The sequence below is a fragment of the Heloderma suspectum genome, chromosome 1, assembly GCF_057233095.1.
Source record: "Heloderma suspectum isolate Gila_16-S chromosome 1, 16-S_ref, whole genome shotgun sequence".
NCBI classification, from domain to species: domain Eukaryota; kingdom Metazoa; phylum Chordata; class Lepidosauria; order Squamata; family Helodermatidae; genus Heloderma; species Heloderma suspectum.
The window spans coordinates 257,166,112-257,193,154 of record NC_139458.1 but is presented as its reverse complement, the minus strand read 5'-3'; the positions used below and the strand labels follow the sequence as shown (position 1 = coordinate 257,193,154).

The window sequence follows — 27,043 nt, the reverse complement described above, 5'->3', positions numbered from 1 at the left end:
GGATATGTGTGTAGCTGTTTGCATTTTGATAAGATTTTCAAAAGTTTATTGTGATAAATGAGAGTGAATTATACTGTACTCCTTCGGAGAACAGGGGCTCATCCTAAGCGACCAAAGTTGTAAAGTCCCAAAGCTAGACAATTAGGCTAGGCTGCTAACTTGTAAAAGCCTGCAAAATTGGTTTGCTTTACTAACAATTGCAATAGGAGAGAAGGGGAATAATCATTCACTTATGAAACCAGTATCAATATTCAAGGACCCATTGAACCAAGATTGCTGTAAAAGGCTCTGCAGCTGTATTTCATTAGTTTCCCAAAACATCCTGGAGGAAAAAGGATGCTCCATTAAAACACAGATGCTAAACCTACATTAATAAATCTAACATGTCATAAGTAGCCAGCATGGTATTTCTGTCACATAACAGATGATATGAATTTCCATATTCACTCTTAAGCAATTTTTTTTTACAAAGTTAGAGATTACTAGTTGTTTTATGGTTTAAGAGGTGCAGTGACAAGTCAGCCATTCAAGTTGGAGAAGGCAGTCTTTCAAGTACCTTGGTCCTAAGCCATGTAGGACTTTATAGGTCATAACCAGCACTTTGAAGTGTGCCCAGAAACAGACCGGAAGCCAGTGGAGCTGATGGTTTAGAATTCTTTGGCAATACTTTGTAATGGGAACATAAAGGAAGTAACAACCTAGGCCTGCCAGCATTTTGTAAGACTAGTCGCACCAAAATTAGAATAATGGCAAAGCTGGTAGAATTCCGGGGAAGAGATAGATTCTGTTGCAAAACAAAAGTCCCATTATTCAAATTAAAATTACATTTTGAGACTCTTTTCAGAACTGAACAGACTGGAATAATTCCTTTAGGTCTTAAAAAAGTGCCAAAAATTAAAATGTCGAACATTGCATTTTTTTATGAAGTAGTATTATGCTTGGATATGCGGACTATTAACGTGAAGGTTATACACCTCAAAAAAAGCCACGGCATGGATGCATTTGAGTGTTTGTGGTATGCTCATTTTTTCCTTTGCACTGGAGTATAACCCAATAAAATTGATGGTCAGTAAATTCAGGGCAGACGAAAGAGAACATTTTCACTGTACATATTCTTAAGAGGGAGAGCAGTCCATGGGAGGTGGAGGATGGAGAATAGCCATGGCAGAAGTGCTGACAAATTCAATGCCCTCCTGAGCTCATGCTGGCCAAAGCAGAGGGTGTGTGGGGTTGGGGGCTTTTTTTTTTTCTTTTTACCTTTCTTTCAGCCATGGCTGACTTTTTTAAAATGGCCCCCCTCCCATTGGTGGTGTAATTTCCTCCCCTTGTGGAGCAGATTCATGGCTCCCCTGATCCACCCCTTTTCAGCCATCAGAACCCAATAGCGGAAGAGAAATCGTGGTGGAGCTTTCTGACACCCAAATGCGGAGGCTTCTGATGGCAAATCTCATCTGCCCACAGAGGGAGAGAGGTCTAGCAATATCCTATGGTCCCTGGGATGCTCTCCAATGGACCATAGGATTGCACCCTGATGGAATTAATTGCAGCCACACAATATGATGGCTGTTGGCTTAAGTGAGTTTAGCAAGGGTATTGTATGAATTCAAGGAAAATGACTACTAGGCATGATAGAAAAATGGAACCTCCAGGTTTAGAGGCAGTATACCTCTGCATACCTATGGTGAGGGGTAAAGGTGGGGGGCATTATTTTTATTTTCCGGTCCTGCGTGTAGGTTTTCTGGGGGCAACTGGTTGGCTACTGTAGGTAGGATGCCGAATTAGGTAGACCTGTGGTCTGATCCATCAGGGGCTCTTTATGCAGTTTCATTCTGCCCCAAGGAAACATAACCTCTACACCAATCAATTGGAACCCAAATGGTGTTTTTAGAATGGACTTCAGAAATAATATGAAATGTGCATGTTTGGCATACACTGCAAATAATATGCATGCATTCTGAACTTGCCATATGGGACTTTATACAGTTGAGGATTTTTTTAAAGTGGTTTGATGGCTCAGAATGATATTCATCTAACTCATTATGCTATTCTGAACATCAGTTAGTCAAATGCCTCTGGGAAATTGCAAGCAAGCCACGGAGGTGATGGCCTCCCCTATTGATCCCTAGCATCTGCTACACAGAGAAGAGCAGTGTGTGGTGTCAGGTGGAATGGTATGACTTACTAAGAGGAGGTAGGAAGGAACAGGGATGGGTGAACAAGCAGTGTTCAAGATTGCTAGGATTCTCTGAACATTGTGTTGCCATTTGTCTCGTGCCTAGTTCCCATTCCCATTTGCATTGCTGCTTGCTTTGTGTGAATAGGAAACTTCTGCAAATTGGGCAGCGATCGAATGGGGGATTTTATGTATTCGTTTCATTTCATTTCATTTCATTTCGTTTCTATACTGCCCAATAGCCAAGGCTGTCTGGGCAGTTCACAAAAAGTAAAACCACATGGTGCACAGCATAAAACAATATAAAATAAGAAAGCTTAAAACCACAATATAACGGTACGACCAGAATAAAACCTAGCAGCAATGCAGAGATTTAAAATACAGATTTAAAACAGCAGAGCTGAAAGACTAGGAAGTGAAAATGCTAAAATACTGGGAAAATTTAAAAAAAAGTCTTCACCTGGCGCTGAAAGGAGATGCCAGGCGACCCTTTCTAGGGAGCTCATTCCACAGCTGGGGTGCCACAGCAGAAAAGGCCCTCTTCCTGGTGGCCACCCGCCTCACTTCTTTTGGCAGGGGCTTCCAGAGAAGGACCCCTGAAGATGATCTCAGGGTCTAGGCAGGCACATATGTGAGGAGGCGATCCTTCAGATAACCTGGCTCCAAGCCATTTAGGGCTCTGAATGTTAATGCCAGCACTTCGAATGGACTGGCAGCCAGTGCAGCTGGAGAAGTACTGGCATAATGTGATCTCATTCGACAATCCCCATTAACAATCTCGCTGCCTTGTTTTGGATCAGCTGAAGTTTCCGGACCATTTTCAAAGGCAGTCCCACATATAATGCATTGCAGTAATCCAGATGAGAGGTTATCAGAGCATGGATAACTGAAGCTAGATGATCTCTGTCCAGATAAGGGTGTAGTTGGTATATCAGGCTAGATTTGTGCAAATCTCCCGATATTTGTGCAAATTTCCTCCATAGAATAAAGAGGGGCTGATTCAGCCTACTGAGGAAATTTGTGCAAATGAAACTGGGAGTTGGGAACGAGACTAACATGATCATGTGTTTGACAATTGCAAATATTTTCGGAGGACACATGCTCATATTTGCATTCAGAGCTTCGAATGGGGCATGCTGGCATGTTTTGTGAGCAAAACTGAAATTCTCCTACATCCCTAGGAAGGAACACATGGGTAGGATGATTCGGAGTTGCATTTTGGAGGGAAATGTGTTGTTTCCTAAGGCACAAAAGACTCCGTGCCTGATAGAGAAGCCTAGATAGATCAGCCAATACATAATTAAGATAAAGCAAGAGGAAATCTTTGGGGATTTCATATGGTTGGGATGGCTTGTTCTTCACTGGTTATACATTCACTTGCACATTCCAGTCTGTTCTCATCTATGTTTGAAGCAACCTCATCCTAGCTTAAAATGTTCCTTGAATGTTTTTGCCTAAACTGGAATTTCAGGCTAGCGATATTGACATTTGGTACATTGTCCTAATGCTTTGAAGCAATCTGCTCTTCATAGTATTTGACAAACAGTACTGAATCAATGAGGTTAAGGTTTGTATTCTGATCACTAAGAGACTGATGCAGTGTGTGCTTTCATTTAGAAGAGGGCAAGTCTGTCTCTCAGACTGCAAATGTAGCCTTGTACTTGACACCAGTCTTCTTACCAGTGAACCAGTGCATTAATGAATGGCACCTCTTCTTCACCATTGACCAATGAAAATACTGAAACTCGTCCTCCCGTGTCATGATCTTTCAGACTGTTCTACAGCAGAGTAAATGTCAGCAGTGAGGTGGCTTTTGCAGTGACGCTTATAATATTTAAAACAAAGTGCATTTTAAATGTCAGCTTTTTTATATATATATACGAATGATAGCTATTCATTTTTCTTCATACAAGCTGCAAAGCTTAGAAGCAACAAGTATGTATTAGGATCTGTGCAGTCGTGGGCAATTCAGATACAGTAATCAGTGCACTGCAAATCCAAACGCCCATTGCTTAAGTGATTGTCCATTTCTACATAGAAGTAAGCTGTGCACAATATCTAAGCTGTAGACATTTCATTTTTTTCTTCGATAAGCTGGAGACAGGAGGGACATTTATGTCCTCTCCTTAACTGGAAAGATGCGCCTTAAGCAAGCAGTGGAACAGGGGTGGGGTGCCTGTGGTCTCCAGATGTTGTTGAACTACAACTACCATCATGTCAGGCTATCGGGCACGGTGGGAGAAGTGGTGGGGTAGGTAGTCAGCTGGCACTGTGTGTGCGTGTGTGTGTGTGCTGTGTCCTATTTGAACAAAGCCTACAGTGGAGCCCCTGCCCAGTGGCCAGGCTGTGGAGTAGCTGCAGTCCTGGCTGTGAATGATTTGCAGAGCTTGGCAGGCAGGAGCATGCAGGAGTAACCCAGTTTCAGGACCTGGGGCAGCACTCTGGGAGCCAAGACTACTCCGCAGGGTCTAGGTCAGAGAGAAGGGAACCTGGAGCATTGGTCCACCTGTGGGCTTAAATACTCCTGCATGGAGGAGTGTGTTCAAAGACCCTCCTCCCTATAGGAGATTCATCCTCAGTTAAAGGGGCAATGCTTCTGCTTCTGAGGTGAGCACTGTGGTGAGGCTGGTATATCTTCTGATGCCTCTGGCACTGGTGTGATGGTGAAAGGTGGATGCCCAGAGCTGAGGGAGTTTCTGGGGAGTGAAGAGTCATTGGTATCTGAGGATGTTGGCAAAGAAACATTCTCAGGAGCAGTGGACAGAGGAAGCACGATCCGTTGAGGTTCATCTTTCTCTTCATCCACTGACATCTGCACAAGAGAGGTTGCTTTAGGGGTGGGAGAACCAGGGTACTCAAGATTGCTGAAATTCTCCAAACTTTACTTCAGAGCTCAGTTCGGCTCTCTCTCCCATTCTTGTTTGCAGCCTGTTTTTATGGTTCGTTCTACTGGGAAAAATGTGCACTCCCCACCCCATGGACTACAGAGTGAAAATACACAACTTGGTACATCCTTTTTAAAACGCACAACTTTAAACATGCCCAGTTTAAAGTGTGTGTTATTAAAACTGTACATTTTAAAAAATGTGCAGGTCAAAGTTGCACATTTTTAAAGTTGCGCAATTTGTAGGGTCGCACATTTTTAAGGTTGCGCATTTTTAAAAGTGTGCATCTTGCGAATGCGATTTTGGGAATTTGTGAACATTTTCAGAAAACATGCATTCCCGTTCACATTTGGATTTGCAAATGGGGTTTTCTGAATGATTTGCAAAGTGAAACAAAATTCTTGTGCATCCCTGGGTTGCTTCACTGGGACTTGATGTATCGGGTCTCATTTTCTGATGCAGAAGTGTACATCTGGGTCCTAGGCCACAAAACAGCGGCCTTGTGAACGTGTTCAGCCTGCTGATGTGAGGACTAAAAGTGGGGGAGGAAGTGCATGCAAACTCCACCCTCAACATCCCAGTCCCCATCCTTACTGTGTTGAGCTGGAGGGTCTGCAGGGGGTTTCCACACATGTTTGTTTGAATGCAAGTAGAAGTCTCCATGCGATTGGGAACCTCGGTGAAGGAAACATGAGTAGAAGCCCCTTTAGATCTTCCTACTCAGTTTGGGAAAGTTGGGGACTGAGGGGACAGGGGTGTTGGGGGTGGTGCCTGTGGGTGAGCCCATGGCCCTTCCCCACTTTTAGCACTCAGGTAAGCAGGCTGAATGCCTGCATAAGGCTAGTGTGTGTCACTTGTGTTGGTTTGCTGAGCATGGGCGTTGAGGAGAGGAGAAGCAGCATGTATATTATATAGTCCAGCCCCTACATGCCTACTTTAAACAGTAAATTATAAAAGAAATTGAAAATTGTGAAGGGGCTGACAAGTTCAAATGGTTATTTAGAATGAGGGCATCTTTCTGATAAATGAGGTTTGATCAGTTTTTCTGCCACAACCATGGGTCGTGCTGTACCTTTAGGAGTGTGCAGTACTGATGTCTTAGTACATTTATACACACTTCAGCCAATGCTGTTAAAATTTAGCAGTCTCCAATTAAAGTAAAAGGCCTTTAACATAAACAATATTATACAAATGTTCTTTCAAAGGTTAGTGCTTGGACTCTGATCAGCTTCTTTGTGTAATCCAATCCATTGGGAGGGCTCCTACCCTGAAAGGCAGCCAAAAAATATTTTAAACAAACAAACAAACAAACAGTCCTCTATCCTTGATGCTGTTAAAAAGTTAATTGGATCTTCAGGAGGAGGGTTATAGTGAAACCGTTTTCAAAAGCCACATGCTTTCACCGCACTCCTTAAACACCTTATGGCTGCCAGAGTGATATAAGCAAGGGAACCGTGAAGGCTAGTGAGTCAGAGGCAGGGCTGGAGGGTGGAGCCAGGGTTCACAGCAGGCAGAGCCAACGGCAGGCAGATTAACGCCAGAGGCAAGTAGCTTCAAAATCATAAGTGCAAAGCAGAGGATTGAGAAGGTGGCCTGACTAAAAAGCACTCCTTTGAACCCACATTTTTCTACTCCGGCAGCAATCCATTGCAGAGAAAAGGCAAATTTAAGCTCGGTAAAAATAAGAATTAGAGACTTAATTTAAAATGAATTCATTAATGAGGGGTAGAGGGCTCCTAGGACACCCCTACCCCCTGTGATTGCTCCCACACCCCCAGCCTGCCAGGTTAAAAAAGTTATAGAAATAGAAGGGAAATTAAAAATGAGAAAAAATAGAAAAACGTGGGAGGAAATAGCAAGAGGGTGGGGCTCCCAGGACACCACCCATACCCCATGATTGGTCCCACGTCCCCCGGCATGTAAGGGTAAAAAATGCTTAAAATATGGGGGGAATGAAAAGGATTGGGTATAACAGCAGGGATTCCTTCATGGGGCAGAGCTTGGAGGAATCCCTGTGCTCTGGAGGAATCAAAGGAGGCTCCTCAGGCCAGGTAGGGAACCTCTACAGGCTGGATTAGGCCCCTGGGCTGGAGGTTCCTCATTGCTGAAGGAGACAAAGCCATTAGGACTTCTGACTTGGTAGGTGTTGTGCCAACAAAGTTCTCAGGGGCATCTCAGTCCCCTATCTTGAGCTGAGAGCCTGGTTACTTCTTACATTCTTCATGTCCAAAGTAGCCACATGTAAGCTGGGGAGAGGGATTATGGAGCCGTAGGCAGCATTTCTCCGTCCGTCCGCCCGTCCGTCCATCCATCCATCCATCCATCCATTATTACTGCTTCTCTTATCTCTCTTTTAGTGGTTTCCTCTCCTTCCTTCTCCCCCTTTTAACCTTTAGGGCCAAACAGCCACTAAAGGAGAATGAAGATGTAGCAGAGCTAAACAAAAGATGGGCAGAGAAAGGAGCCAAAAGCTCCTACTTCCTTGTGCGGTTATGTTTATGATCCCCTCCGGCCTCCTCTGCTTGTCTCTTGAGGGAGCTTCAGAATTCTCAGCAGTCAGAGCCAGGTTTCTATGTTTCCACATTCCATTGATGAGTGTTAACACGAAACAGTCTCATGCTTCTAGCTACAGACATCCCTGCATATGGGGTTTGGTGCAGGAGTAATGGCCTTGACATTCATCAACAGATTCAACTTTCCTGTGGTTTGGATAAGAACAAAGTTTTTGGTTTTTTGGTTTTGTTTTTACGCTGCAGATGTTAATCATCACACCAATGCAGTGATTGCTGTGTTTTCACTCAACAGTCTTTTGTGAATTGCAACTGTTAAGGTGATCATCACTCTCTGTACTTTTTACATTTCGGTTCCATCTGACAACACAGTTTATCTCTTGCCTGCACCCCACAACATGCATATAGAAACCTGCCAATTGGAGGTTAACACACTCCGTGCCTCTGATGAAGTGGACTGTGTCCGTGAAAGCATATACCATCATAAGTGTGTTAGTCTTTAATCTTTGCCACAAGATACTTTGTTGTTTTTGCTGCAACAGACTAACGCAGCTAATCCTTTGGAAATGGCCTTGGAGTATGCGTACAGTACTTCACTGGGGATTGTGTATGACTTCTGCACTCAAAAGCCCTACTCAGGCATTCTGGTTAAGTGTGCCATGAACATATACTAGCTTGCTAGTTCCCCCCTCCCCTCCATCACCATTGTTGTCTCCCTCCAGGTGTTTAGGGTGAAGGCCTGCAGCTGAGAGGCTTTTGTGTTCATGTAAGCTCCTCACATCATGTAGAACCAGTGCAGGCTGGTGGCTCCAGTTCCAGAGGGGTGGTGATTTCATTCTGGGTTTTAATTAGAACCAGCCAGAACTCCAAAGGTTCTCTCCAAGATGCTGCACCCTAGCCCCAAAATGGGTTCAGCACCTTGGATAGCACCTTTAGAGGTTTGGCTGGTTCTGAATGAAACTCCAAATGGAATCACTGCCCCTCTGAAACTGGAGCCTCCAGCCTCCACTGTGTAGATCCCCAATTTTCCAGGGTTCTGAATTATGCAGGAGCAGAAAAGAAGTTCACTCTCAACACATGGAAGGCGATAAGGACGGCGACAGAGAGGGTTGACCTTGTCCTCTTTTTCTCGCTCTCTTTGTGTGTGCTCATTGTATGCTTAAGCAGGACATCTGAATAGGGCTGAAGTTGGCTGCTTCTTTGTCAATGTAAAACACAAAGTTTATTAAAGGCTCTGGGAAACATTCAGTGCTGACAATCCACCAGCTCTAAACATGTTTCACTAGTGGGAATGACCGCTGGCGTAATAGGAAAGTAGCACTTGCTAGCGCAGTCCAAGAAACTATCTGAAGTTACCACTTCTGGAATGGGACATCTCAGTAGAGTTCCCTTCTGCTACTTCTGCTCGCTTGTCCCATTCTGGAAGCAGTAGTTTCAGGTAGTTTCTTGGGTTGTACTTACAAGCGCTACTTTCCTGTTGCAGTCGTGGTCATTCCTGCAAGCCCAGTGGCAGAATTAGACACCGCCCTCTGTAGTTAAAGGAACTGTAGAATAGTTATTCACCTCCCTTATTTCCCATGATCGCAATCAGCTGTGCAGCCATCCAATGAATGATTGCTTTATGGCCTGTCAAAACAGATGGCTAAAAAGTAAATATTTATAATCAAGGTCTGGAGGCTTCAGAATAAATTGGAGGTGTGGGGAGGATTGAGAATTAACTGTGCTCTGTAATAATGAGTTTTTGGAAAGCCTGGAGAACAGCTGGCTCCAACTATGTCTTGGTTTTGAACATCTTGCACTTGCCTGAGAGTTTTGGCTAGAAATTTTACTTCAGACACATGAAAGGGGCAAATCCTTTGTTTGTGAACTTGTAAATAAAAATTGTGTTACTAAATAATAAACATGTATCTTATTAACCAATAATCCCTACAATGTTTTAATAATAAATCCTGAGGCAATAAACAACTGAACAGTTTCTCCCCCACCCCCATATTCTTTCTTGTCCTACTCTAACTTCTCTTCCCTAACTCTCTGTAACTGACTCTGATGGCATCTAACTGCTGTGGAATGCCCGTGCGTTACAAGCAGTTCCAGCATTATAAAAGGGCTAGGGTGTTACTCAGTATGGAAGAGTTGGATAGTAAATGGGACAACAATATGTTCCAGTGTGGAGTGCTTCTCTTCATTTTTCCAGTCAGTCAGCCATGCCTTCTTCCAGGATACTCTATTCCATTCCATAGCCACTGAGCATGCTCAGTTCGCATGGGACTGTTTTGGGGTTCCCTGCGCCTTAGAGTTATAGGTGGGAACTTTCCAGAAGCCCTCCATCTCCACTTTTTTTGCTGCTGTGTGTTTTGCAGCTGTTCTGTTCTTGGATGGCAGTCTTCCCCATGGCTACAGGCAGCTGCCATTTTTTACCCTTCCCATAATGCTACATGATAATATAGCAGCATAGTGAGAGGGTAGCCAAGTTTCACTTATCTTTTGCTCCTCTGCCCCCTCATATGCTTCAAATGATTCCCAAATTAGCTGGCTGCAAAAGGGAGGGGGGCTTTGGGGGTCAGCCTTAAATTTTAATCAAGGTCTGGTGAACTTTGTACAGTTCAGCTTGCAAGGAAAGCAAGTGAAAAACTAGTTTTGCACCAACTAAGGAATAGCAGTTTATCCATAGAAAAATATTGCCTTGCTTGTTTCAGTCCCTGACAACTTGTATTATGGGAAAGCAGGAAGAGCAAGTCTCCTTACCTTGCGTGACACTGCAAGCTGGATGAGATCCCCCCATTATAACACCATGGGCTAGCTGTGCATCAATGTAACAAGGCTATCACCTCCATGACACATTTAATTTTCCTCTAGAGAATGCAGATGTTAATTAGCAGTGTTACTGACTGAAGCAGTGAGTCATTTCAGGTGGGGGATGGCATTTCCCCTCCCCCTGGTGGAAGGGATGCAACATGTAATTCTAATACCTTTTTTAAAAATGCATTAACAATTCATCGTTGGACAGCTGTCTCTGCTGTCTGGAACTGAAATGTGCTGATACTGGTAAGATGCCTTCTAGCTTCTTGTTCCTCCGAGTTGGCCTAAGAAAACTGCCTGCGGATGGGTTGTTCCGCTCTGAAGAGAGGAATGCAAGGTGACCTGTGATTGTGGTTGTGAACACTCGTTCTACAGCTTCTGCAGCAGGGGTAGGGAAATCTCTTTCAGCTCAAGGGCCAAACTCAATTTAAGAGACACTCTTGGGGACCACATTCCAGTGGCGGGCAGAGCTGAAGGCAAAGTTGGTGGAGTCAGTTTTTTTTTAATATCAGCATATTGTAGCTTAAAGCTCTTATTGCCAGAAACTAAGCCTTAGGAGAGGCATTTCAATCTTTTAGAAAGCGGGGGGGAACTGTGCATAAACTGAGAAACCACCAAACAATCAATGGTTGGGGGAAAGGGGGTGGGGCCAGGGAAGGGGGTGGGGTTATCCAGGGAACCCCGCGGAGCCAGACTTGAGTCCCAGGCCTGAGGTTCCCTACCCCTGCTACGGAGTGTTACAGGAAAAAAAAGTGCTTGCTTGGTGGGGGTTTTGTTTGTTTCTTGGAAGTGCTTGCTGTAGCATGGTGTAGTCTGAGAAACGTTTGGCGGGTGTATGTGTTAAATGGTGATAGAGGAGAGCTGGCTCGGTAATGAAGTATTGGAAGAGAATACAATGTGCTTAACATGGCCCATATTGTGATAAATAATAGGATCCAGGGCATTTTTCCGTGCTGACTGAAGACACTCATGAGCTCTGACAAAAGCCAGATTGCCACACGCATCCCCACCCTACTGGAGCTGCTTAAGTGCTGAGAGCATTTCATGGTGTGTCACTGGGGCTGTGTGGGAGGCAGTGCAAAAGACTGGTTAGGTCTTTCCTTGGTCTGGTAGAGCTCACTCAGCAGTTGCAGAAAGATACTGCTGAGAGGGGTGGCCACCGAGACCTCGTGTCTGATCCAGTATCATGGCCGGCTGCTGTGAAGGAACTGGGTGTGGGCTCACTTAAGCACTTGTAGGAGGGAAAGATGTGAAATGATTTCAGCCCATTTCATCCCAAGCTGGATGTTCTGATTTGCGGATTAATTTAACGTGTTTCTTGTAATAGGCGTTCTTTGCCCGGACTAGGCCTCTTGATCCTTTTGGTGAGTTGCAACTTATTTAGCTGTTCTCAGGCAAACTCTGCCTTCGTCAACAGGTATTTAGATTTAGTATTAACCAAGGACCATTATTCTCATCACGCAGCTCTTGGCTGTTGTATTTTTTCTGCCATATTCTGTACATAGATGCTAGTGGCTCCAGTATTGAGGACTTAACTGAAGTGTAAGCACTTAAAGACAGATTGACCTGGTTCACATGTAAACAACCCAGGAACACATTGTTCCTGGGTTGTTTGATGCGACATGTAAACTCAGAACTCTGGGTTGTTGAGAAACAAACTACCCAGGGTTTTAAGCCCACAAGAAACCATGGGTTGTTCATGAAAGCTGATGCAAAGCAGAAGTGATGAGCGGATGGGAGGCAGCATGCTCACTCAGTGCTGCGCAGCCCCCACTAACTATAGGTTGTTTAACCCATAGTTAGTCGTTATGTGTGAACTGGATTAGTGTATAAGACCTCTTCCTACTTTTAGGGCAGAAAGACGTTGTGTTGTCACAATGACTTGCAATCCCCTTCAACTTTGAATGGTCCTTTTTATAGAAGCCTCCTTCTGATGGAACTGAACGACAACATGATGTCAAGTTAAATGGTGTCACTGGTTCACTTTGCTTTAAAATCCATAGGCAGGCCCTCTAGTATAAGCTAACAATGCATAATTGCTAACAGTCAACTTCAGGGAACTTGCTATATAAGTGGAAATAATTGTATGAATATAAATAAAAGAGCAAATCTAGACATGCACTTGAGAATGGCTGCTATTTTTAACTCTCTTTGGCTTAAAAGTCTAACTCAGATTACATGCTGCCATGAAAGGTATTTAAGTGTATAAGAATGCGGGCTAACATGTTTTATATATAGTATCATAAAGGCCATTACTCCATATAGTATTGTCGTTAAAAAACTCTAATAATGGCAGCTGAAAACATCACTTGCTTGCAGTAGTTGCATGAGTTTGAAAAAGCCAATACTAAAACCTCATGTTCTATGAGCAGCACTTGAGCTCCATGAAGTAGTCATCTGTGCATCTTGGACTACTCTACTGCTGAGCCCCAAACAGTGTTTTTAGTCTTATGTTAGCCTTTGTTGTCAAAGTACTGCTGTTTCACTGCTCTCTTGAAATTTTTGTCCATTTTTCATCTAAGTCCTGGACATAAGAAGGAAGTGTGCAAGCTAATTTTTGTGACTGTGCAGTCCCTGGGTTAGCCCATAGAGCACAGTTCAAGGAATCTCTTGAGCCTTGAGAACAAATGAACTTTGCAATCCCTGAGTTTATCTAACCAAATTTGGAGATGCTCCCAGAGCCTAAGCTAAAAGCTAAGGTAACACTTTGAGGGGTGAAGCTAGGCAGGGCTGTTATCACTTGCAAGAAGACCAACAACTAACTTCGGGCTGTTTTACAGCCATGCAGCATTACATCTGGATTACAGCAGGCTTGTATAATTGGTGCCTGGGTATTCTTGTTTTCCCTTTCCCTCCATATCCCTTTTTCCTTTTGTGTTGTGTCTTTTAGACAGTATGCCTGAGGGCAGGGACTGTTTTATTATTTGTTTTATTTGCAAGCAGTTCTGGGAGCCTTTGAGGCTGAAGAGTGGGGTATAAATGCTTTAAATAAATAATACATGTGTATTTAGTTGAGTCAGTGAGCTTTCCTGAGCTTAGTCAGACAAGGTCAGGGATTGTACAGCACGTTTTCCTCCCAAAGCTTAGTAGCTTTCCTGAGTTGTGTCCTGTCCACCAATATTTCATGGACTGTACAGATCCTGGTGATAACAAAATCAACCTTTGGGAGCTTGAGCAGTTTTGCTTGGGCTGTTCTTCATGCCGTTGGCTTAGCTGCCTAGTGAAAGGTTTCCTGTGAGCATGCTGACTTTAGCATGAAAATCAAAACTCCTGGAAATTTGGCTCAGCTGTAGACCAGTCCTATGCTACTGCCAAACAGCAAGAGAAGAAAGCCAGGAGTTTAAATGCCCAACTGGCTCTGCAGAAGTACGTGCTAGAAAAAGCAATGCAGGGTTCCTGAAGGTTTTTGAGAATGCTACACAAAGGAAGATGTGGCTTTCTGAGATGGTCTGTAATCCTTCTCTGTAAAATAAAGGACAGGGCAAGTTGGGAGGGGAAAAAATAAACACAAAAACATGACACTTTGCCATTTCAGGGAGGTATCTCAGGCTGCCAATTGCTTTGCTGAAGATACTGATGGCTGTATATAGCTGAAGACCTAACCTAACAGCAATTGGTTTAATATGTTAATCGGACAAAAATATAGAGTACTTCAGTCATCTGAGTTCAACACAAGATTAAGCTCAAAGTAGATGGATAACATGTTTGTATACATTTTGAGGAATCTAGCTTAGCCACAATAGGCTAGAGCTGATGCTGAATTTTGCCTAAAGCAACATTTGCTGCCTAAAGCAAAATTCAAGTCATTTTGGAGGTTCCTGTTCGCAAATGGCTGTGGGAGTTTTGCGAGAAATAGACAAATAGGGTAAGATTAGTAAATCTCTGGGATCATAACATAATAAACTCTATGCAACAGCCACTTTAAACAGTACTTCCATGCTGGCTGCTGCAGTCAGCTACTGTAACAGTGGGATTCAGTGTGTAGATTGCACAGGTTATCTCTATGCCACTCACTGTGTGGTAGCATGGAAACGTAACACAAATGGGTGGCAATTAGGGGCCAAGCTGCTCTACATTTTAAGTGCACTGCCTGGAGCAGCAATCACGTGGAAATGATTTCAAGTGGTTTGGAAAATAAAGAATCAACAGCAGTGAGGAATCTTGGCTGTGGAACATACGGTTATGGTCAACAAAACCTTCTCTCTTTATTCTATTTGGCATTGTGAACCCTTGGAACGAACATCAAATCTAATCAAATATCCTAAACCATACATGCATTAAAATATTTGTAATGTCATTGCTAACGAGACTTATTAGATAAAAAGTTTCTGTTATTGGCAACTTGGAACTTAAGGTTTGATCCAGTCTAGGAGGAATTAGCAGCAGGAGGATAGAGATATGTGATTTATATAAGAATAAACCTGAAGGAACTGGTTCAGAATGCTGTGTTTTTTATTTTATTTTACAAACTTCCTATATTAAACTTGGCATCAGAATAAATAAGGTGTGGTATTCATTTCATTTTAGTAGTATATAAGAACCGTTATGTTGGAGAAAGATATTGTATGCAGCATGGGCGCATTTATATTTGGGAATGTGAAACAGCTTTTGGAGAAAATTCTATTGCCTGAAATTTTTATATGGGACCCTTTACCACCATTTGGTATTTGTCAGTCTGCGACATAGTTATTTCTTTATCCCCACTACAGCTCTTCAGCGAAGCTTGCAATAAACATTTGCTCAGCTGCTGTTGGGTGTAAGGAATATGTTAGAAATGAATAATATTTGATTGTGTTAGTGTGATTAATTTCTCATCAAAAATAAAAGATTTCAGCCAAGCACTACTAAAACAACTGAGAGTTACTTTAGACATTACTGCTGCATGCTGCATGTTTGAAGGGACTAGTTTGTTCTGCTGCGTGCACATGGTGAAATAGTTTCAGTTGCTTTAAACACTATTCCTAATTCATGATATATAAAGTGGACTTCTATGGGAAAAGTGGCCTTCATGTTAGGCATTCGTTTGTAGAAAAGGAGATAGCCGAGAGATAATGTTACTAGATGAGTTTTAAATGTATAATAGAACATATTCCAGAATTTAGATCAATAGTATAAATAGTTTGGTTATGGGTTTGGATGGCTCAGGGGAGAATGGGCAACAGCAGAGGCCTCCAACAGATGGAAGCATTTTCTGTTGTGGTTTTAAGCTTTTAGCAGTGTGAAGGAAATTGGCTGGACTTGTATAAAGTTTGTCAACTGAACTGGACCAGCTCCATATTTCTGAGGTCTAAAAAAACCCTATTTTTTTCAGCAGTCTGCTTTGATTGTATGTGAGTGTATTTAATTTCCTTTGTGCATCAACATCTGTCACTTGACAGCAGAACCCTCCGATCCCTCCAGCATCCTCTTATTTACATGCTACTAATTCAGCTTAGAGAATTTCCAGAATGCAGAGAGTCATGTAAGTATTTTCAGCAGAACTTAATACATCCTGGCAAGCTATGCTGTAGGCCAGGGTATGTGAAGTACCCTTTGTCATCCAGACCAGATCTAGTATTAGGGTTAAGTGCACCCACAGAAGCCAGGAGATGTAACCAAACAACAGACCTTGGTTTAAAACTGTCTTATGATCCTGGTTTGTCTGGGCACACATAACCAAAATCCCAGGTTCAGACATCACACAAAGCTATCCCTTCCCTTTTTGTTTACCTGCTCTCTCGAAGGGAGGAATGAACTGACTACATGCTTAGCGCAGTGCTCATTTGCCTTGTGTGATTTTAAGCCACAATTCCTGGGTTAAAGTCACTTGCAGAAGCAGGCTTTGTCTAAAGAAGCTGTGGTTGGTGTCTGATAATCATGGGATGAGCTTCCTGCATCTTTGTTTTGAGACGATGTGTCCTTGACTCCATTTTTGAGAATAAGATAAAAAAAGGAATATTTTCTGCCGCCAAGCCGGGGCCGTCCTGGCCAAAAAAGATGTTGGATCAGGTAGTGCAGAAAGTGAGGATTTTGCCATTTTAGAAGAAAATTTTTAGTGCTATGCAACCTCTGGTTTCTTTTAAATACATTTTTTAACTTTATAATTATAATCAGGTGCCTTTAAGCCCCATTCACACTCCGCCCACCTATGCCCACTCTGGTTAATACGCAGCTGGAATTTTGCAGTTCTTTTTGGTTCTTGTTTAAGAATTTGAATGGAAAAGGCATCTTGGGGCCTGGAAATACTCAAAGGGGTGACAGATAAGAGGTTCTTTATAGGTTTTGGACTCCGTGAAAGCTCAGAAAAACAGGATTAGATCAGGAGATTAAGAATAACTCAGCATCCACAGTTAATCACAAGCAGTTTAACTTGAAAGACATCCAAGCTTGTGTATGCATTGCCATGTTCATCCTAGCGTGCAATCCTATGCATGTTTAGACAGAGCTGACTGGGGAATGCTGGGAACTGCAGGACTTTTTTTCTGTCTAAACATGCATAGGGTTGCACCCTTAGGCAGTAATTGTAAGCACTATAACTGGGAACAAAGTTTCATTGAAATCAATAGAGCTTTTATTCCAAAAATCTGTTCAGGTTTGGGGGTACCCTGTTGATATTCTTAATTTTTTGACCCATCAAGTTCTTGATGACATCCTAAAATCAAACTTTGATTAATCCTAGCCCAGGCTTCCTCAGGCGGGGGCATGCTGGGAGTTGTAGGCCCTTTTTCTGTCTAAACATGCATAGGCTTATTCCCTAAGTCTGTTTAAGATACTAGGTTTTGAAAATACTGTAGTGAGGAATCTCTGCATTTTTTGTGATGCATTTGGAACATTTTTGAAAACAGGGAATGAGCAGCATGGATTATCAACATATTAACCCTTCAAGGCAATGAGCAGTAAGGGTGAAGTCATGCATAATAAAAAAAAGGGACTATTCACACTTTTTTTCATTTGTACTGCAAGCTCAATTTTTCCACTGAAAGTTCAGGCATCTGGATGCCTGAGACGAAAGCAGTGCAGCCTCCTGTCTTTGGCACCCTGCTTGAGGTAGATAGTTAGCTTTCCCTAGCCTGTGGTAGAGGAGGAATATATTGTGGGCAGAGAGAGGTGAGATTGATGGGCTGTTACATTTTGTGTGACTGTATTCCATTGTGCAGGCAGGCTCAGAGTACAGTATGTGCTATGAGTCCTTTTAAAAAAATATTACAGCTTCTTTCAGCCTAAGGGTAAGGAACCTTGATTTGATGCAAACCAGAAACACCAGTGGTGTAATTTAAAACAAATTAAAATTTTCAGTTAGGGTGCTACTATTTCAGCATTGGCGGCAGAATTAGTAGCATCTTATTTGAAAATGCCATTCAGATTAGGCGAGGTACTCCGTTTTAACTGGCAGGAGGAAGTAAACTCATGAGATGTGGGCAGGTGGGGGAGGGATGCAGGCTCTGTCTGATCCTGTTGCCTTAAAGATCCTGTTTCTCCCTGTCTTCTCTGGGACTTTAGCAGATGTTGTATTGGCAACATGGGATAGTAGAAGTGGAAGCTAGGTTGTTTTTCTCAGAGCCTAAGGGTATGTATCCACCAGTTGGCCTTTTCCAGATTGATTTTAGCAGGTTGTGACATCTGCACAAATTGCTGTGATGAGTCTGAAACTGTGGGTTTGATTTTCCTTTTTTTTGGGGGGGGGGTGTTAATAAAAGTGCTTCTTACTGTGCTAGCAGAAGCTACATGGATACTAATCTCCTTTAACCCTTACTGCTGTGAAGTCTTTCATCCACTACTTTTATCAGGAAGTTCCATTTGCTTTTTATAACACACACGCACACACACACACACACACAGCACCATGTTTTTGCCTTGCATCATGCCTAGTCTAGTATTCCTTTTCTCTAACATACTTAATGCATACTTTGGATACTTTGGATGCATTAAGGATCTATGTATATAAGAATGGACCACAATACCGGCAAAGCCCAGATACCTTCATTGATGGCATGGGCTTAAAGGTGGTCTTCTGAGGGGCAAACCAAGAAACTTAAAACTCAAGGTAGGCTTAGCATCCAGTAACCATATGGGAACCACCTTTGGACTGTTAAAAGTTTTAGCTAAGGCTACAGCTCCAAAATAAAAAATAAAATATATGCTGTTTAAGATGAAGAATAATCCCTTTTCAGGTAGGGATGGGCAAACATGCACTGTTTGAGCTCATTGAGGCTCTCTGAATTCTTCCTCAAAGCTTGTTTCACTTCATTTGCATTTCTGAATGTGAATGCCTTTTTCTTTTTCTTTCAATCAGGAAAAATGCACATTTTTCAATTTGGGAAAAAAAATGCTCAATTTTAAAAGTGTGTAATTTTTCCCAGTTGAAAAAATACATGTTTTTAAACTGAGAATTTTTCCCAACTGAAAATGTGCATCCCCCCCATAGGCTAAAGCAGGAAAATGTGGATTGGGTGGGGATTTGTGGAAGTATGTGCTTTTACAAGTGTGCAAATGCACATTTGCACAAATGTCCACTTTTGAACATGGACTCAAGTTTGCAAAATTACAAAAAAATTCCCAGAATTGCATGTCTGCTCACATTCGCATTTGAGGTTGTGAACGGGACATATTCACATTATTTGTGAACAGGAACGGAAACCTCATACATGCCTATTGCAGTCGAATGATATCTGTTATGAAATGCTCATATGAAGCTGGCTTATATTGAATCAGAACACTGGTCCATCGAACCCAGTTCTGTCTGCTTTGACTAGTAGTAGTTCTCCATGGTTTCAGGCTAGTTGTATTTTCCCCGCAGCCCTTAATCTGAGATACTTTTAATGAAGAATGCTGGGGCAGGAACCTGGGGCCCTCCGCATGCAAAACATACTCTACCAGTGAGCTATTGGATCTTCCAAAATGTGTTATGAACAGGGCCAGCCCAAGCCATTCTGCTACCTGAGGCAGAGGCATAGCCTGCCACCACTCCTGTGAAGCTCCACCAAAAGCTCACGAGACTTTGCCAAGTTTCTGGCCAAGTGCCATGAGTTTTGGTGAAGTCTTGAGAGGTTTTTGCTATGTCTCATGAGGCTTGGTCAAGCAAGACTTGGGGGAGGCTTATATAAGGCCTCTCCCCATGTGGCCCAGTCTCAGTCTGGGCAGCTGTTGCTCAGTCTGGTGCTCCAGCTGACCTAGCCAGATGTTAGCCATGGAGTGCCTGGCTGGGCACAAGTTGCTGCTCGCACCACTGTTACACCACAGCCAGACCAGCAGGGTGCTGTCCTGGCAATGGGGTGCCCAACGAGGCAGCTGCTGGTGGCAGCAGGGGCTCCAGCAATGTAGTAGTGGTCATCCATGACCTGGCAAGCTGTGCCCAGCTAAGTGACTGCTGGCGGCAGGCGCTCAAGCAGCGGTGGATGGTGGCAGGATGGCAGCGGAGTGGGTGGGAAGGAGGGGTGTGTGTGCTTATTCTGCAAGCATGGCAAAAAGGTCTTGGGCAGATGGTGGTGATGGGTGCGTGCTTGATTTGCCACCCCTCCCAATCTGCTGTCTGAGAGAAGTGGCTCAATGTCTTTCATACTAAGGCCAGCCCTGATGAAGATCAACATTGTATTTTAATGAACACATATAGAGTTTTCTATTTAACTGCTTATAAGGAGGGGTGCACAGAATGCCAAATGTGAGCTAATAGTGGGAAATTTGGTAGGTGCTGGATTGTCTTTCTTTCTTACGATCCCATTCTTATGTGGATATTTAAACTTGCAGGCAGAGATCCTGTGCAAGGTGTGTAAATGTCACAACTAGGTTAGGTTCATTGTTTTGGTATCTTGAAGCTGAAGCACTGATTAGTACACCCACCTGGGAGACAGGGCAAATTAATGTCTGGGCAGGCTAATTGATTTCAGTTCACGACAGACAAAAGGCTTTATCAGTTCTTAGCAGCAGATTTTAGAAAATGCATTATGTACACAATGGAGAGAAATATATTTTTCTCACCTGGTCCCTAAAAATCCAACAGTAGCTATTAACTGCAATATCCTGTTAGGGTCATTAGCGGTTATGGAAAGCCATCATGCTGAGTTGTCTTTGCCAGATGGATCACCGAAAAAGTTCTTTTTAGTTTGACTGAATAGAGCAAACAAATATACTTCTGGGTGGGAGAGGGGACTTTAATCTGAAAGCAAACAACTTAATATTATTTTTTAGTGCACCAATATTGTGCTGCTGATCAAAACTCACATGGTGTATGCGTTATGTTTATGTACCTGAATCAAGTGTGCACTGTCTCAAAGTACATCCTAGCTCCCTGTCTCTCCCCGCCCCTCGCCTGAAGAGCGACAGCTCTGCAGAGACAGCCTGCAGAGCTGGTGTAGCATAGTGTTCAAGAGACAGAGCTATGTATCGGGAAGTCTCTGGTATGACTAGCCCTAAAGTGGCCCCTGGCAAGCTACTCTTTCTCTGTGCCTCAGCCCCCCCTGCAATAATAATACTGACTTGCCTTATAAAGTTGTTTATAAGGATAACAAGATAACTTGCATCACCTTCGAACACTCAGATGCACTATATAAATATTAAGTATTTATCATTATTTACTAGTAAACAGACCCGGCTTCGCCTGGGTGAGAATAGCTCTCACGTTGATATAGCAATGGCTGCAAGCAAATGTACACAGTGATAAGAGTTGGACACACTGTAGTGCCCTGTCTGAGTGAAGCCGTGCCTAGTGGCACCTCTAACACAGCACCTGCCAGGGTGTACTCCTATAGGCCCCTGAGGGAGGAGTCTTCCCACTTCATTCCCCTGAGGGAGAGGCTCCCCCCCAGCAGGGGGCGGGGGCAGATTGGGCAGGCCTATAATTCTGTCCCGTGGCCTACTAATCTTCCCTGGCTTCAAACTGTATGGACTGTAAAACTATGTGCTGGTTAGGGAAGTTTGCCCCTAGTGGCTGAAGATGTACTGCAGGCTTCAACCACATAGACATATTGGAGATAATTAAATTAATTAAAATTAATTGTATTTTTTTTTAAAAGACCAAACAAATAAACCCTGAGGTGCACATCCCTAGAGTTCCCTTAGTTTGCATGCCAAGTTTCAGATGTCTAGGTTTCACAGTCTTGGAGCTATGGCAGTGATGGAAGGATGGATGGACAAGCACACATCCTCTTTTATTATTATAGATTATTCAGGCAGTTTGGCCCAATCAAACCTTGTTCATATCAGTTCAGTTTAATCTGCTTATGTGTGAAGGCTTAGCTGTTCAATAGTTTGCGGAGAGCATAGCTCCTGCCCTGTGGGTTTAGAGGGAGAAACAACCCAGAGTTTTAATCCAACAACAAACCATGAGTTAAACTCTGAGTTGTTTCTCCCTCAGCAACCCAGAGTTCTGTGTTCGGATGTCATGACAGACTACCTAGGAAAGGGGGTGTTCCTGGGTTTTATAGCAAAGCAGTAGCAGGCAAGTGGGTTAAATGCATTTAGCGTAACTGGCTTTAATTGTTTAGAAATACCAGCTTTGACTTCATATATGGAAGTTCTCCTCACTGTTCAGGAGTAAATTGGGATTGTGATGTTTTGTCAATTAATCATTTTATATTTTTATTTAACCAGCATGCTCGCTTGCTCCCACACATTCACTCCCGCACCCTCACAAATAACCTGTGATTTGTTAACTGTGGGTTGTTTGTTCATGTAAACCAGGTCAGCGGTTTGTTGTTACGAATGAACTGGGCTAGTATCTTCTTCATAGCATCCTTTTACATGACCATCCTTGCTCCGCTTTCTTTTCCTTTGTCTGAAAGCACACCGTTCATTCTGTGTTTTTTCATTGGTCATGTTGGATTAGCTTTTCTCTTGAGCAATCTTTCATATGTCAGCCTCTGACAAACATGAAAGGGGTTAATATGAGGGTGCTTTTGTGAATCCCTTTGAACAGCTTAACTATTTTTGGAAATAGAAATAGAAAAGCAGCCAGGCAGTTAAGGCCAATACACTGGCCTTCCAAATCAGCCCAAAGAGAGAGAACCTCTCCTGTCACTCGAATGGGTATGTTACAAGAATAATACACTGTAACTCCTGTGAGCATACCACCATCAGTCAATAATAGTTAGCTCCTAAAATAAACGGAGTTAACAACAGAGCAGCCTTATGAAAAGAGCTTTAAAAGGCAATGCATAAAAGCCATGCCATAGGAAGCTCTGCTTCCATCCTTGTGATGAGTTGTGAATTGACTTTGCTCCCATCCCTTTCACTTGCTGCTCTTGAGATTCATGCATGGTTATGAAGAGGGCAGCAAGGCTGAATTAATCAAAGACTGAAAATCCCCTTACTTTAATTGAGAGAAGGCAAAACAAGAAAATACTCTGTTTGGAACCCTTCAGGGGCCCAGTGTCCTGCCAGCCACACAGATGTGCCTTCCCAGCAACACATCTAATGGTTTAAAAATGTAAATGAGTTTTATTTTGTTAGTAGTCAAAGTAAGCACAGAGCTAGCTTTTCAGAATGAACCTACCATGGTTTTCCTTCTGGCTAAGAACCATAGGCAGCTGAAGCCTGGTGATGCTCAGTTGTAACAAATGTTGACATAGCATTTAAACCTAAGACCTTCCACAGTACCAACGGGGCTTACATTTTAAAGCCTTTTCGAATGCAGTATGTTTTGATCGGAAATAATCCATATTAAAGGGGTATGTAGGGAAAGAGAATAAGTTCTTTCCTTCTTAAAAAAGTGGTAGCTTTTCTCAAATTAAGTTCATTAAGGTTTTAAAGTATGTATATCAAATTGCATCAAATTATCTGTAAAAAGTTAATTGATATTTAAAATGTTATTGGCTGTCCCAAGCAATGCATGTATCAGGGGTGGGGAACCTTGGCCCTCCTCATGTTGTTGGACTACAACTCACATCATCCCTGATAAGGCTAATGGGGGTTGGAGTCCAATAGCACATGGAGGGCCAGTTTTCCCCAGCCTGTACTATATGATGCTTTGAAGATGAGTTCTGTTGGTTGATTCCGTTAGTTACTGTTAAAATGAGACAATCTCTTCTTGCTTTGGACAAAATGGTCTGATAGTTTGGATTGTGATATCAGATGATTCACATAATTTGCAGCTGCAGGCACTTATCTACCTAGAAAAAAGACAGCTAGCCATCTGCAGCCTGAAATAGTAATTCTGAGGCCATCTGTATAACCTTAGGATAGAAAGAAACTTATATTCTATTGAAATTCCTTAAGATTGGAATGCAGAAGGAGGCAAGAAACTCCACATTCTAAACTTGAAGTTGAGTGGGAAGTGAATCAGTTAAATAAAGTTTAAAAATACATGTAAGTACCGAAGATGGCTTTTCTCTCTCTCTTCATCTTTAAAACTAAATGATGAGGTAGATATTGGTGGTCAGTGCTTTGTAATGCATTTAGCTTAACTGCTTTAATTGTTTAGAAATACCAGCTTTGACTTCATATATGGAAGTTCTCCTCACTGTTCATGAGTAAATTGGGATTGTGATGTTTTGTTAATTAATCATTTTATATTTTAATTTAATCAGGCAACATATTTAATTTTAAATGGAGTTATTTTAATGTAAGTACTAACAAATATTGTGGATGTCAGGTGTTATCTCAGAAGAGGCATTCCCCCTTCTCTCTCATGCAGGACAGAAGGCCTCTTCAAAATAAATAGCACCTGCTACAAGATGTTGTGGGCATTATCTAAAAACAAAGTTTTTTTGCTTCAGAATTGTTGTCTTTTCACAGTTCACATGCAGATGTTAAGCAGATTTAACCAGCTAATTGATCATATGATGTCTCTAATCATGTAAAAGCCCTAGAATAAACTGCCAAGAAGAAAGGAGCCTTCCAGTGCTTCCTAGTACAACAAATCACTTTAGCAGTCACTACACTACTGTTTTTGAATCATCATCTCTCAGCTTAATAAGACAAGATATGAACAAGCCTTTTGCCATGCATGCAGTCCTTTGGTCTTCCCTTGGTGCTGTGGGCAAATAAAGCTGGAAGCCTTCAATTAATGTTTCCCATTTTGTCTGATCTAATGAACTGTGATTACCAGCTTTGGAACAAGCCAGGATATAAAACCATGGTTTTAAGTTGGTTTAATATCGAGGCTTGTTTTGAAGCTGGTAACCATAGTTTCCCGGTTCAGGCAAAATGGGAAACTACAGTTAATTAGGTTTAATCATGGTTTGTGTGAAAGGTGGAGCGAAGGAGTTGCATGAGTAGAGAAAAGTCTTGTTCATACCTTGTGTTATTAGAGGAGAGCCCATGGTTTGTTGTTGGGTTGTGAGCTGTGGGTTGTTTGTGGTTAACAAACCATGGTTTGTTAGCATGGCTGGGTTCACACATCACAACAAACCACGATACAGCAACAACCCATGGTTCAATGAAAACCCATGCTCAACCATACTCTGACTTGTCATGTTGTACGAACCAGGTTAGTGGCTAGGGTGCCTGTCCTATGTTTATTACAGTCAATTCATACAGTTTGTGATCTTAAACATAGTTTCTAATGAGTAAATCCCATCGAATACAGGAAGATATCTGAGTAAACATGCTTAGTATTCTGCTGTATTACAAGAACACTACATATACAGAGCCCATTATGTCTGGTGCCTTTTTATGTTGGACCATATATATATATTCTCACTCTCTTTCTCTCTCATTTTTGCTAGTTAATATTTTCAAGCCGCACAACCAAGTGTAGTGATTGCAAAAACAACTATATTGTGAGACAAAGTCATTACTGCAACTCAGCCCAATAATTTTTTTTACAAGTTAATGAGTTGTGCGAAGTGCTTGGTCTTCTGCCCTTGTTTATGATTTATTGGCAGAAACTATTCTGAAAAGGTTTCACTTAATAGGCATGTGGATAACTTCCTCTTCAAGCTCATTTTGATCCTTTCAGGATTTGCACAACTGTCTCATCTCATAAATTAGCTATTTTAATTAAATGAATTATTTTTAATGGCTGCAATAATGTTTCAGTGGATATTCTCCTGGAGATCAAGGTCATCAGATAGCCCCCAAAATGTTACTAGGTGATTAAAATGCAGAATGATTTATTCATTGGAACCCTGTGGATACGTTTGACAAGTTGCATTTCCTATCCAAAAGTGCTGAGTTAATGACTCTTTGGAAAATAAACATTCAAACAGGAGCTTCAACTTGCTCCATGCTAATTATTACAAATGTTGTATTTTAAGGTTGCCTGCAGTATTTAAAATGCATTGACTTTTCAGCTGTCATAATAGGCTATGAAGCCTTCTGAGCAAGGGTGCTTGGAACAAAATGTTTTCTGCATTGAAACATATAGGGTAGTTGACTTGATTTATGATAATAGCTTTGTGCATTTTGAAGTCTTTATCAATATGTTCATGCTGTGGCTGCTTGGCTGAAATCACAGGGTTTCAAGCTACATTTTTCACATTTAGGGTTGCTTGACACATTTCAATTCTACGGAAACACACCATGCAGCTGGCTCACACATGTTTTCCACCACATGCAGCAAACAAGTGCACATGCCAAAGAGCTGGGATTGGCTGTAAGTCTTGATGCATAGCATGTACGTGATGTGTCAAAAATACATTTGCTGCTGACTCATGTAGCAAGCAGCCTTGGTGCTCTGAGCTGTCAAGAAGAGGGAAGGCAGGCCAGAGTACAAGAGTTGGGGGGATTTTAGAGGAACAAAACTGAGTAACTGGGTTAACGAATTAGTTATCCCCAGGCAGAATTTTCCTATGTATGTCACACAAAGCATAATAATAGAGCGAAGCTTAAAGGTAGTTAAAATAGGACAGGTGTTAGGTTGCCAGCACCATGTGACTTATTTTCTGGCTCACGCATTGCCATCCTGTTGGGCCAAAAAAACAACATCCCTACATCTTGGAACAGTTTCAGATGTTTGCTTGGAATGGAGTAATTCCTTCATAGTGAACATAATGGACCTATTGTCACATAGTGTTCCTTATGTATGAGCCAAAGTTTGCCCTTGGGGGACACTTGCTTAAAGCTGAGATTGTCCATGTTCTCTTACATCCATAGGACTTGCACGTATTGAGCAAATGGGAGAGGGGTATGGTCAACACTGTAATGATTCAAAGTTTATTTTGTAGTATGGACTGGAGTGAAATGGAAATGTTCTGGATGATGATTGTGATTTGGTTGCTTTTAGCAAATATGGAAGAAAACAAGAAAAGAAGAAAACAAAAACGTTTTGAGCCATGGCCAATTGACATCCTTTGGCAGTGCTGACCGAAAGCTGTGGCTGCTGACATAGATCCTGGTCCAAAGCTTATTCATCTCAATAACAAGGTCTACTTGTTATTTACTTAATAACAACTTAATTCAGGAATATTGTGTTTTTAAAAAGCCTATTGTGAGGTTAAACTGAAAGGATGGGGAAAGACAAATGTACTTAATTGCAGCAAAATGAAGAGAATAAACATTGCTTTGTTGTAAAAAATTTACAGCAAGCGGGAGCTGGGATGTGCTCCTTCACCTATGCATTGATATGATATTCTCGAGCTTTAGGCCGCAATCCTATATATACTTACAGGGAGTAGGTCTCATTGTCTGGGAGTATGTCCCATAATGCGGCTTATTTCTGAGTAGATATTTATAGGGTTGCACTGTTAATATATTAGCATATTGCTATAGCAAGGAGGGTGTTCTTTTAAAAAAAAACACTTTTTTTTTTAGTTGAAACCAGT

General features: G+C 42.2%; 1 protein-coding gene across 2 annotated transcripts in view; it reads left to right on the top strand.

Moving 5' to 3' along the window:
- Positions 1-27,043, top strand: part of PLCB1 (phospholipase C beta 1) — a 703,903-nt gene that overhangs the window by 58,369 nt on the left and 618,491 nt on the right. The gene's annotated exons all lie outside the window — the stretch shown is intronic.